Source organism: Dreissena polymorpha, chromosome 2, assembly GCF_020536995.1.
Source record: "Dreissena polymorpha isolate Duluth1 chromosome 2, UMN_Dpol_1.0, whole genome shotgun sequence".
Taxonomy (NCBI): Eukaryota; Metazoa; Mollusca; class Bivalvia; order Myida; family Dreissenidae; genus Dreissena; species Dreissena polymorpha.
In genome coordinates, this window is record NC_068356.1 from 153,219,252 (window position 1) to 153,232,023 (window position 12,772).

A 12,772-nucleotide genomic window follows, 5' to 3' on the forward strand; every position below is an offset into this window, starting at 1 on the left:
CTGCCTTATAAAACATATCAATAATGTAGTTTGTGTTGTTATGTCTTGTCGTACATATAAAATATACATCACAGTGTATGCCATAACACATTACAAATATTTCATGAAGCACATTACTTCTTCAAGCACATTTGACAAGTGCATAAGTAATTAACAAAGGAGTGACCTAATTATGTTCATATTAAATATGTTGGACATCAAATACATAATTTATAGAAGTAACAAAATATCCCACTCTTTACTTGTGTGCGGCTGGTTGAGAAGCTTTCATTTCAGTTAGAACATTATAATGTTAAGATAAGTGATACTTCTGCTTGCACATAAGGTGCTTTTAAAATTAAAATAGTTATCATAATCATGTTCTTATACTAACACAATCAGACTTAATACTCTTTTCAAAATCGTTTTTAATTTAAATACATATTCATATCAGAATGTCAAATTTTCATGATTTATTTGCATTTTCAGAATGAATCTGAAAGTAAACAATTTCGAACAAGAGTGAAGTCGACTCGAACATACTGTCTTTTCTGTCAGAATCACACTAAAAACATTAACAGACATGCAAATGCCAGTCTTCAGTGAGCTAAACGATACTGAACACAAACCAAAAGACGCGAGAGTTTGATCAGCAAAAAATCAGTCAGATCGCATGTCTCAAATCTGAAAAAGCTTCATAACATTTTTAAAACAGAAGGAATTACAAACCGGTGTCACACCAGTTGAAATTAAAGACCTAGATGTCACTTTGTGCAAGTTTATTTTGTCGATAGAAAAAGAAAAAGGTGATGAATATGAAACACATTCACTTAGATCCTTTCTATCATGCATTCAAAAGGACCTGCAAATCAATCACTTTCAATTCAACAGGATAAGCACCAAGGATACCTAAGGTTCATAGAAACGGTCTATAAGTCCAATCATAGCACAACAGTATGTTTTGCAAAACATTGAATGTTCTGTAATATAAAAATAAAAACAAATGTTTGGAAGAAAGCATATTTGTAAAACTGACAATAGCAAATTATCAAATAAATTCATTAATGAAAATATCAAGAATAATATTTACGCAATTCATAATGGTAAATTACCTTGATGTTTAAAACAAATCAGTCTGTAACGAAAATAATCCTTTATAAAATAGAACATCATGAAAAAAGGGTCATGCCCAACCAATAAAGTAGCGTGCAGTTGAAAAGCTCTATTATGAAGAGCAATTAGGGAAGGAAGTCTGCAGGCCGTTACCAACGTATTTCATTTCCAAATTTCCTCACGGTTAATGTTGAGGAACACTACATTTTACGGTCAATAAATGCAATATCGAATATTTTAAATAAAAGCATTGAGGGACAAACATTCACAATGTAAGCTCTCTATGATTATATCCAAATAAACAAAAAACTTATACACCATTTTACAGTAACAGATGATTTCCTTGATTGTTTCATTCTAATCAACAATGAAACAAAAATGCGAATCTCAAACTGTAAACTTTTAAGTGTCTTATATTAATGTTACATGCCAACTTAACATATTTTGTTTCTGTCCTCTTGTAGTCAACTTCAAAATGAGAAAACAGCCATTGCACAATTGCTTAAGTAAGTAAAATCTACAAATGATTATTAAACAATTTGTTTTAGTTTGAATCTATACAAGTCAAAGATCAAACAAAAAATACATATACAATTCAAAAATACTCTCACAAGTGAACTTGTCATAACAAAAACAATTTATTTGACCTTTCTGGATATTAATAAGACAGTTTAATGTGAAGCTGTGATGGGATGCAGATGGAGACAAATATCGCCAGTTGGTCTAGAGGGGCAGACAAAGACTCGGGCCGGTGTAACTGACGAACTGTGTCGCCTATACTTGGGCTAAAGAATATGAACAATCGAAATGCGATCGCATCTTACAGTTTCTTGGTCACGAGAGTAAAACATATACCATTGTTATAAAAAAATATAAAAACACAACATGAGATTAGATTTCGAAACTGTGTTTTTACCATAACATTTTTATCGCGCGACGTGAACATATTAGAAAGTAGACAAAATAGTATCACTACAACTTACGAATTGTTCAGTATATGCGTCAAAATGAGCATTGGCTTATGCGAGCCAAACGACCCCATTTACATGTACTTGTCATCATCATGGAAAATGTTGTTACAAACAGCACAACTAACGTATCATATGTTACAGGTCGCTCTGGAAAATGTAAAGCGCAGTGAATATAAACCAAGACGACGGCTACGTCGAGCTCGTTCGTTACATATATTAAAACTGAATATGATGAAAATACAAAACAAATCAAATGATGAACTATACAAATAAAATGATGCACAATACACATTAAATGATGCACATACAATATTTAAATATGAGATGATACGAATGGGTACTAATCTGGAAAATTTATAGCGCAGTGAATGTACGGCTACGTCTAGCTAGTTCGTAACATGTTCAAACCGGCGAATACGTGGCAAAACGTGCACGAGGAAACCCAATCTCTTGCACGACGGTCACATTACATTCACCTCTGTGTTGGGCTCAATCTCCATGCAGAGTTGTCGTTCCTTGCTCTCACATACAACTCTGCATAAGGCTCAGCACGCCATTTTGTCTACCAAATAGCTAAAACCGAACAAACGCATTCAATGTATATTTGAGTGGATATTTAAGATCGCATGCATTTAATTGAGAAATATGACTTTTAAATGTACGATAAATCGTGCAAAAACTTGTAAGTTTTAATGCAACTCTTTGGAACTATTTTATTGCCCATTGTCACAGATGTAATCATTCCACGCACTTCACAAATGTAAACAATTGTACATATTTTTTATTGAGTGACGTTAGGCATTGCTTCGACGTATTTATGTATATCGGTTTCTTAACATAAAAAACATATCAATTTTATAATAATTAATTAAGACTGATATAAGATATCATGGTATGAGATGGTTTTCTTTAATGCAGTTAATGCAATGTAACCGTCGTGCAAGAGATTGTTAAGTATACTGTAACCTCACTGATGAACGCTTGGAATGATCATGACATGAATGAGACGCTTTCATAACAATAGTCCGTTCTGAGCCCAACACAGAGGTGAATGTAATGTGACCGTCGTGCAAGAGATTGTGTTGGGCTCAGAACGGACTATTGTTATGAAAGCGTCTCATTCATGTCATGATCATTCCGAGCGTTCATCAGTGAGGTTACAGTATACTAAACAATCTCTTGCACGGCGGTTACATTGCATTAACTGCATTAAAGAAAACCATCTCATACCATGATATCTTATATCAGTCTTAATTAATTATTATAAAATTGATATGTTTTTTTATGTTAAGAAACCGACATACATAAATACGTCGAAGCAATGCCTAACGTCACTCAATAAAAAATATGTACAATTGTTTACATTTGTGAAGTGCGTGGAATGATTACATCTGTGTAAATGGGCAATAAAATAGTTCCAAAGAGTTGCATTAAAACTCACAAGTTTTTGCACGATTTATCGTACATTTAAAAGTCATATTTCTTAATTAAATGCATGCGATCTTAAATATCCACTCAAATAAACATTGTATGCGTTTGTTCGGTTTAAGCTATTTGGTAGACAAAATGGCGTGCTGAGCCTTATGCAGAGTTGTATGTGAGAGCAAGGAACGACAACTCTGCGTGGAGATTGGAGGAAACCGGGTTAGAACAGTGATGGGTGTTTGTCGATGTAGTGAAATTAATCAAACGGGCTGCACAACACATACATATTGGTCCTGAGACACATATAGTGCAGACGCTGCGGAATTCTGTAAACTGATATTATGCAGCTGATATGTTCTGTTGCCTTTGTAGCCAAGAACGTACAAAGCATCATATACTACAGCGGCTTATCTCTCATAACACATAAACATTGTTTAAATATGTACTTGCTCTCGAATTTTAAACATCAATGAATCAATCATATCATCCAGCAAGTCTTTAAACACCATGCACGACCCAAGCACTTCTTATTTACATTTTCGTCTCGCACACAGCTGTCAGCGTCACTAAATTGCGAATAATAGCAATATCTTAAGCAAGTTGCAGCATCTCGAAATTCAGTAGCAGTAGTGTTCCCCGCCTACTTTGTCTTAACAATCAACACGCAGAAGGCTGTTGTTTCCGGGCAACCGTTAATATCTTACACCAAAACGTATTCTGGACAAGTTAAAATCCCGTTAATGTGTGTTATTATCTTTTTGTTTATTTTATTTTCACACTACACATTCTATTTGACAAAGATGCTCTTTTCAGTTATACAGTAAATGTACAAGTTTAATGTGTAAATATACACCTATTGTAAATGTAATTTAGTAAAGAAATCGTGATCTTAAGTATCGATTTAACACATTTTTTATTACTTTAAATGAAGTGCGTAAACATGCTCTTGTTTATTTGTGATTACTCTCTTATGTGTAAAAATGGGCAGACGCTAGAGGATGTAATCAGGTCTTCTCTCATTGGCATAGAATACTACCGTATATCAATACCATAAAAAGGTTATTTGTTCTCATTTTCGTGTTATTGATTTTTGTTGTCGAACAACGTGGCATAATCCATGGAATATATGGATGTTGACTCGATTTTCTGTGAAAAGGCTCGAAAAGCCTCGCCTTTTTATTCGCCATTAAGTCTCGTATGATATAATATACTCTCAAAAGTACTCCAGACTCAGCAGCAATCATTGCTTTAGACACACACAAACCTCAAAAGGCTCTAATAAATTCTTATTCTACTTAAGATCAGTTATCCAATCGAATTTACTACCTCGTCCATATACAGGAGGCAGCCACATATAACGTTTTCAAAACTCGTACACCTGTGGCTGATTTTGTCCCCTGTAATCACCTGTAAATACTTACATTTGTAAATAATTTTAAATAAAAACCCAACTGATCATCTTTGTACAGTTTTTACCCCTTAATCAAAAGGCGGTGGCACAAAATCTTCTATTTTGAAGTAGTGCTGTATCGGAAGAAGAAGGAAGTAGTTATATACACAGACCTAATGATTTCGCATATTTTAGAATAGACCGGTTGAAAATGGGACTATAAGGATTAGTACAATTGGTATCAAAGACGCGATTCGTCTTCATGTTTACTGCACAAATCTTGCAATGAAAACATAATTTTGAGTTTATAGACTAGAGAAAATTGGCCATGGCTATAAAATGTTGGTAGTTTAGTTAGCCATACTAATCCCTATATTATATCAGAGACGATGCGGCGTATGTAGGATAACTTTACAGAATGAATAAAGTAAATATATATCGACCAAATTTTGTAATTCTTTACCTTCATAATATGTCAATGATATATTGTTGGCGATTTTTCATCTGCCACTTATTTATTTCGGAGTGTAGTTCAAGTGGCGGATTCGGAAGTTCGACAAAAAGACGATTCAATATAGGAAGAGCTAGCGTTGTTATCACTTGTATTCGACCGTGTGGTGTACGTATTCGTCTAGACAATCTTTTTAAATCACATTTTAAATTTGTTTAATATTTCATTACAGTTATGTGTTGTTGGTTTTTCAATATTTATTTGAAATTTTAATATAAGCCTCTCATGTCAAAAATATGATTGTTCCATCGTTATATATATCGTGTTATGCAATCATATCTATATTGAAATCGTCCTATCCAAACCACTTTAGTGTAATCAAGCTTAAGAACGTACACAGAAGTTTAGTTATACACAAATTTGTTTTGACTGTAACACCGGTTGTGCAATATGGGAATGCTTTTTCGCATATTTGAATAACAACGGGATGCATATTGTATAAGGGAATAATACCAAGAAATAAAGCTTTAGGAAGTAAAGAAATTTGATGAACAACATGTAGCCCCTATTTTACACAATACGAATCGATCATCATCCCTACAACCACACCAATCTTTTTTATCGCGTGATTGTAACGACAAGCATGAATCTCATTACGGAAAAAGAGTCAATACTTACATATAACTTAAATTGTTTGTGTCGCAAGTAAGACTTGTTTTAAACGGATAGCTTACCTTTGAATTCTGCATTTTTTTATTGAATCATAATATGTTAAAAACATGCCATCAACATATATTTGTTAGATATAATCTATAATGAAAATCGTTGTATACATTTCATATTATGCTTAAAAATAAATCGGAACACTTTTATAACTTTAATTTTTCAAACAACAGTTGAAGTTATTTTATGTAGTGTTGTTTGATATCATTCACTACATATAATATCTGATGAATTAACATTATTCATCAACGACGGTCTGATACGTCTGAACCAATTGCGGATGTGATTGCATCTTGCCGCACGTGCAAACACTCGAATAATATTAATTTTCGGTCGCTTAATTTATTTCGCTCTGACCAGTTTGATTCGAAATAACGTACATTTTGTCAAATTTTGGTTGGCAATTGATTTAAAAAAAACCACCGATGTATACTTAGGCGTTTACAGGCTGGCCATTCGTTAAGCAAAGTATTTGAATATACGCTGGTACCGCATGTGCAACCCATTTATAATACACACATAAAAATCAGAGAAAACGAATGGAATGCAATGTAAATCTTTATATCTTAATATTGTTAAATATTTCCTTCTATTGTTGTGACACGTTGAAATATTTAAGACATGACATGCAATCACAAGTAGCATACGGGAATTTGATAAGGCCCAAATGCTGCCTTTAAAATACTAGTATATAATGGGTTCTCAATAAGATATATTCGTCTAACATTTTACAGACCAATGACCCGCATTATATTGAGCAAACAGGATAGGAAATTTATTATTAGGTGCATTTTCAGTCATGATGTGTTGAAACATAGCATTTATTGTTTGACTTGGAGTTGTAATTTGAACTGTAATTGTGAACAAAAGAGCCTGGTGACTTATTTTTCATCCCCCGCCAAAAGGCGGAAGGATATAGAATTGGCGTTGTCGGTCCGTCCGTCCGTCCGTCCGTCAGTCAGTCCTTCCGTCAGTCGGTCTGTCTGTCACAAACAGAAGTAACGTTGCGGGGGATATCAATTCAACAAATTTGCTTGTTTCTCTATGTTGTTCTCTTTTATTTCTTTTTGATAACCCCCTAGCCATTTGGGTAAGTTAGTATGAAATCTATATGCGAGAAGGAATTACACGTTGAACGTAAGAATTTATATATTTTGCTGTTATTATATGAAATCAAATTGTAATCATAATTATAAATGTTCACAGAGAATTACATATTTGCAACAGCTTTCTCACTTGTGTGCTCAGTTTTGTTCTTGAAGGCATATTTGCGAAGTGAACTCACAAGTTGAAATAGTCGTTTAATTCAAAGCTCAATTAAGAACATAAAAACACCAGTCACCCCCGATTTTTATTTCATTTTTATATCAGCAATAGATGGATCTAGCAAACATTATGCTATATATAAATTATTTAAAAAAAATAAAACTACCACTTACGTTCTTAAAATGTTTTCTGTACTTTAGAATATGTGAGTCATTGTAGATTTAGAAACAAAATACTGATTTCAGTATTATTACATTACGATGGCGTATTAACAACTAATAGATTATTATAATTTCAAAATCTCACGATAGATAACGAAGTTCATGTAGGTAGTGAATGATTGTTTAACGTCATTATTGCCTTTTGAAGTATCTCTATTCACATGCAACCTTTTTTTGTAGTATGTAAACGTTTTCCTAAAAATGCAATACTATTGTTGGGTTATGTTTTTATCATACACGAACTGTAAAGATAAAATTGAATTGTATCCATATTTTCAATATATGTTACTGCGTATATATACATTTATGCATAAAAATGGAATGCCGTGAATTGGTAGTCATGTCAAGATTTACTATTAATACCGCTGATATGCCCTTTTGACTGTATCGTTTACGTCATGTTTTTTGTTGAATACTTAATAAACCTACTTGCAATGATCTCGATACACATTATCAAGTATTTGTATTTGCATGATATTCAAATATTTGCATACAGCAACACATGGGTCAACTCATGTTAAGAATTACAAATACTAACATTAATATGCCTCTTTAAATGTATTCTTTTCATTTTGTTGGTGCCGTATACACTTTATTTTTTATCTTGCTAAACATAATTTGTCTTTTCACTTAAATTTAACTTTTCTTTTGCAATGGCATACACAAAAAATTGGTCTTGTCATGTCAAGAATTACAATTAATAGAAAAGAAAATTATGACAGTGTATTGTTTTTCCTTTACTGCACGTATTACATCTTCCAATATTTGAACATTTTGACTTATAAGTTATATATCGACCTTTCATGAAGCCAGATTTGCGCAGTGCTTTTAACTTTGTTTAAACGGCTTTTTATTCTACTGTATAAGCTACGGTGTTTGAAGCGACTTTATAGCTAACATTAAGGAATGAAATTGGTCTCCAGTTATTTAAGGATAATGTATCGTTTTCTTTTTGGCATAAGTTTAATAATGCTTTGTTGTTGTAGATATGTAAGGCAATTATTTACAAGAGAAACTTTAAGCGAATTGAGCAGAAAGGGTTTTATGTCGTTCCAGAAAATCTTATCAAATTCTACTGATAAACGATCAGACCCCGAGTTTTTGCTATTAATAATTTCCTTTAAAGGGGCCTTTTCACAGATTTTGGCATATTTTGACGTTTGTCATTATATGCTTTATATTGATAAATGTAAACATTGGATCTTAAAAGCTCGAGTAAAAAATCAAGAATAAAATTAAAACAAGGAAAACAAAGTAGCCGGTACCAGGGCTCGAACCAGTGACCCCCGGAGTGCTGGAGTTAGTCTGAAGTAAAAACGCATTAGCCCTCTCGGCTATTCCGCATAGTATACACATAAGAAGTATTTTATACTGTTATGCCGTATAACAAAGAAAACAAAGGTTATACAAGTTTCTGTACTTTTACTTTCATTTTCAGTTTCCTTATCAATTCTATTACAAAAAAAGCATATATTCATAAATATCATATGCAATTAACAATAAAATATCCATATCTGCATATTATTCTGTAGTGGGTTTATAATAATATGTTTCTTGTTTAATAATAATGTTAAACAATTTATCTTGACCGGATGTTAACTTTTCAAATCAATATTCCAAACTGAAACTTGTTCATTTTTTGAAACCGCTATTTATACTTTTTCGGCCGTGACGTCAATGACACGTGACGACCGTTAAAGTAAAAATATCTACCAATGAACGTTATATGAAATGGCGGATTTAATGAATGAATGAGATGCAAGCGTTGACAACAATATTATACAAATACAATGACAAAAACGTAAGTTAAGCAATAGACATCGGTTGAAATACATAAATATGATGTTTATGCATATTGTGAATAACACGTTATTTTAATAATAAGCATTTTAATGTAATAACGAGCGTTTGTTTACGTTACGCTTTGTATAACGGAATGGGTGGGGTAACGGCTTAGCAATACCTTATATAAGCAATCTTCGTAGTTACGTAAATTTAAACGACAACAACAGAACTCTCCAAATTATTCAATCGTTTCGCGTTGCAACGCTTTATTATTTTTAGGTTTTCAAATCGTCAAAAGATACATATAATGGCTATATTGGACTAAGGTAAATGTTCATTAATACTGTTTCCTCACAAATATCATAACTTAAACGAAAATTTGCGAATCTGAAACAACTTTTTTCAATTTTGTCAATTTACCAAACCGTGAAAAGATCCCTTTAAGGAATTCGCACATTCATATTCTGATAAGTAAACGTTTGTATTGTTTTGATTATCATTCTTAATTTTATGCATTCGTTTTGGAAGAAAGGAAGACTGTTCTGAAACATCGATTTTGTTATCCGCGTTATACAATATTTGGTTGTAACCTCCAATATGCTTAAGAACTTCGTTTGCGTTGTTAAAAAATGTTCCTGTTTTGTCTTTGAATAGCTGAATAGTTCTTTGTTCATCCGTTTTTTCTCAAAGTAAGCAGAACAATTCGTACTCCTTGCGGCCCCTTAAATCAATTATGACTTTACTCTTAATTAGATTCCTTTTGTTGATTTTTTTCTTCCTACTGGCAATCGAATTGTGTGTTTCGTTTCGTTTGGACGTAAACTATTTCAGTTTCAGTGATTTTAAAGTATATTTTTGTTTCCTCGTTTAATACTATTCTGTTCATTGCGCATGTTTATTTGATTGTGCCATCTCAAATTCGGTCTTTAATCACTTCTCACAATGTGTTAGGATTAGCCTCTTTTTATTATTTGTTATTTTTCGAATAGAATCATTGATATATTATTGATATTCTTCTTAATTATGATCGTATTATTTATTTAAAAATACACTGGCCCTCCTGTATTTCATGTGAAGTTCAACGTGAAAGAGCCTATCGGGTTGTCTGATTTAAAAACTGGAAAAAATTTACAACCTGTAACATAGTTTAATTAGTTGAACGCCAACATAAAATAAGCAAGTCTACAAAAGATGGTACCTTTTGTATTTGAGTGCCATCTGAATTGCTTTTGGCCCTTGTATTGAGCCTGTAGTAAATTGTTTGTTTGACCGTATTAACGTGGTTGAAAAACTTGAAGGGAGTTAGCATATCTCATATTACACTAGTATTATAGAAATATATTTTGGACATTTTAAACATTGTTTTTAATTTATAGCATTTATGCACCTCCATACATTACAAATTGTATCGCTAGTATGCATGTTAATTTGTTAGTATATTATAAAGTTTTTTAAAATAGTGTTCTTTTGTTAATTCAACTTGGTTGCATGCATCCCATTATATAGACACAATCATACAGTTCACACACACACAGAAACATACGCAAATGTCATGTTATGATGCAATAAAGAAAGAAAAATGTTTGAACTTCAGTAAGTTATAGACTTTAATCAAACGTCTGGACTTCTGACAATTATAAACATTAATCAAACGACCATGGTATTAAATATTTTAAGCAAACAACAATAAGACTATTCTTTTGATCTGTAAAAAGTTTTACAATAAACCAGTTTAGTATGTCCTTTTCTTGATATTTTGTTTTCGATTGAATTTCCCATGCTACGCAAAAAGGTAATCGACCCTTACATACAAATATACTTTTAATTTCTAGGATTAGAACATTAATATCAGTCATGTTAATACTTGTACACCCAAATAACATTGTCTGACATGAAATCTCAGTACATTTTTGCACATTATGTGATCTTAAAAATTCTACAACATAATTTACAATTTTCTTTGTAAAAATGCAGTCCCAGAATATATGTAATAGGATTTCTTCATTTTCATTACAGAAGGAACATAAATTGTATTGAACAATGTTCTTTTTAAATAACAAAGATTTGGTCCCTAAGACTATGTGAACAATTCTTGTCTGGAACCACTGAGTGTATGTGTCTCCAGATATAATAAAAACAAGTATAAATGGAAGTCCTGATAATCTGATAAATGCCTTCACAGTTCTGATCAAACCTTCAATAAATAGAAAGTTAATTTTAACACCAATGAGATTTTCTAATACAGATTGTAAAGATGTATAATACAATCGTTCACTTGGAATGAATCATTTTAGTTTTTTGTTCATACATTGTGCCGAAAAATATAATTACAAACATAAACAAATAGAAACAATATATGTTACTTACCACAAAGGAAGATATTCTTTAGATATTGAAACAAAAATGTGTGTAATAAGACGATGAACGGTTCAGCAAAAATATTGTAAAGATGATGTGTGTAAAAATGTTCGATGTTGATTATTATATCATAAGCATGTAGGTGTTCATATATGTCATATAGATACCTTAATTGAAACATAAGTATAAGTAAGGTGTTTTTTTAATAAGAATTCGAAACTAACCACACAATATTGTCACGATTATGGCAAGATTTTAATATTTGTTTTGTTCCGTATAATATGAATTTTTATGATTTATAGCTCTGGTAATAATTAAATAAGACAGACGATTGCAAAATTATAAGTATCGCATTATCATTTTAAGCTTAATGGTATCAATCATACTAGCAAAACAAAACAAGACGATTATATTAAAATGATATACAAGTACATTTGTACCTACTGCGAAAAGACAATAATACATGTGCATGTTATATAGATATCTTCATTATCACAACTATATTTTAAGGACAAGTGTTTGGTTGTATTCGATTTGAACAACAGTATTTTGTAAACCATTGCGGGCGAAACTTAATGTTTTAACACAGAGAGAGCATTAATATAGATGTAGGTATATTTCATAAAGGTATCTTAATTGGAACAGAACCATAAATATATGTAATTGTATGATATACCTATATAATTTATCTATATTAATAGTTTCGACAATATTACAGTATTTGTTACAACTTCTTATCAATGGATAATTATTGCAGTATAACAACTCATTAATGAAATACCGACACCCTTTTAATTATGGAATCCAATGACTAGTGAAGTCAAAATTCGTCGAAACTGACGACAAGGATCTGCATCGGTTGTGAATCCATGAAACTACTTATCTACGTAAGCCATTTTCAATTTTCCATATAGAATTGTACAGACATTGTCCACAATTCACATTTGTTTTTAACTACCACAACAGGATACACGTGTCTCAATCTATAAAATAATATGACGCTCTAATGTTACGTCAAAAGCGCACGTGTTAAAGATCACCGGATCTATTATCATCCCGCTCCTATTTCGATAACAACACATGTGCAGCA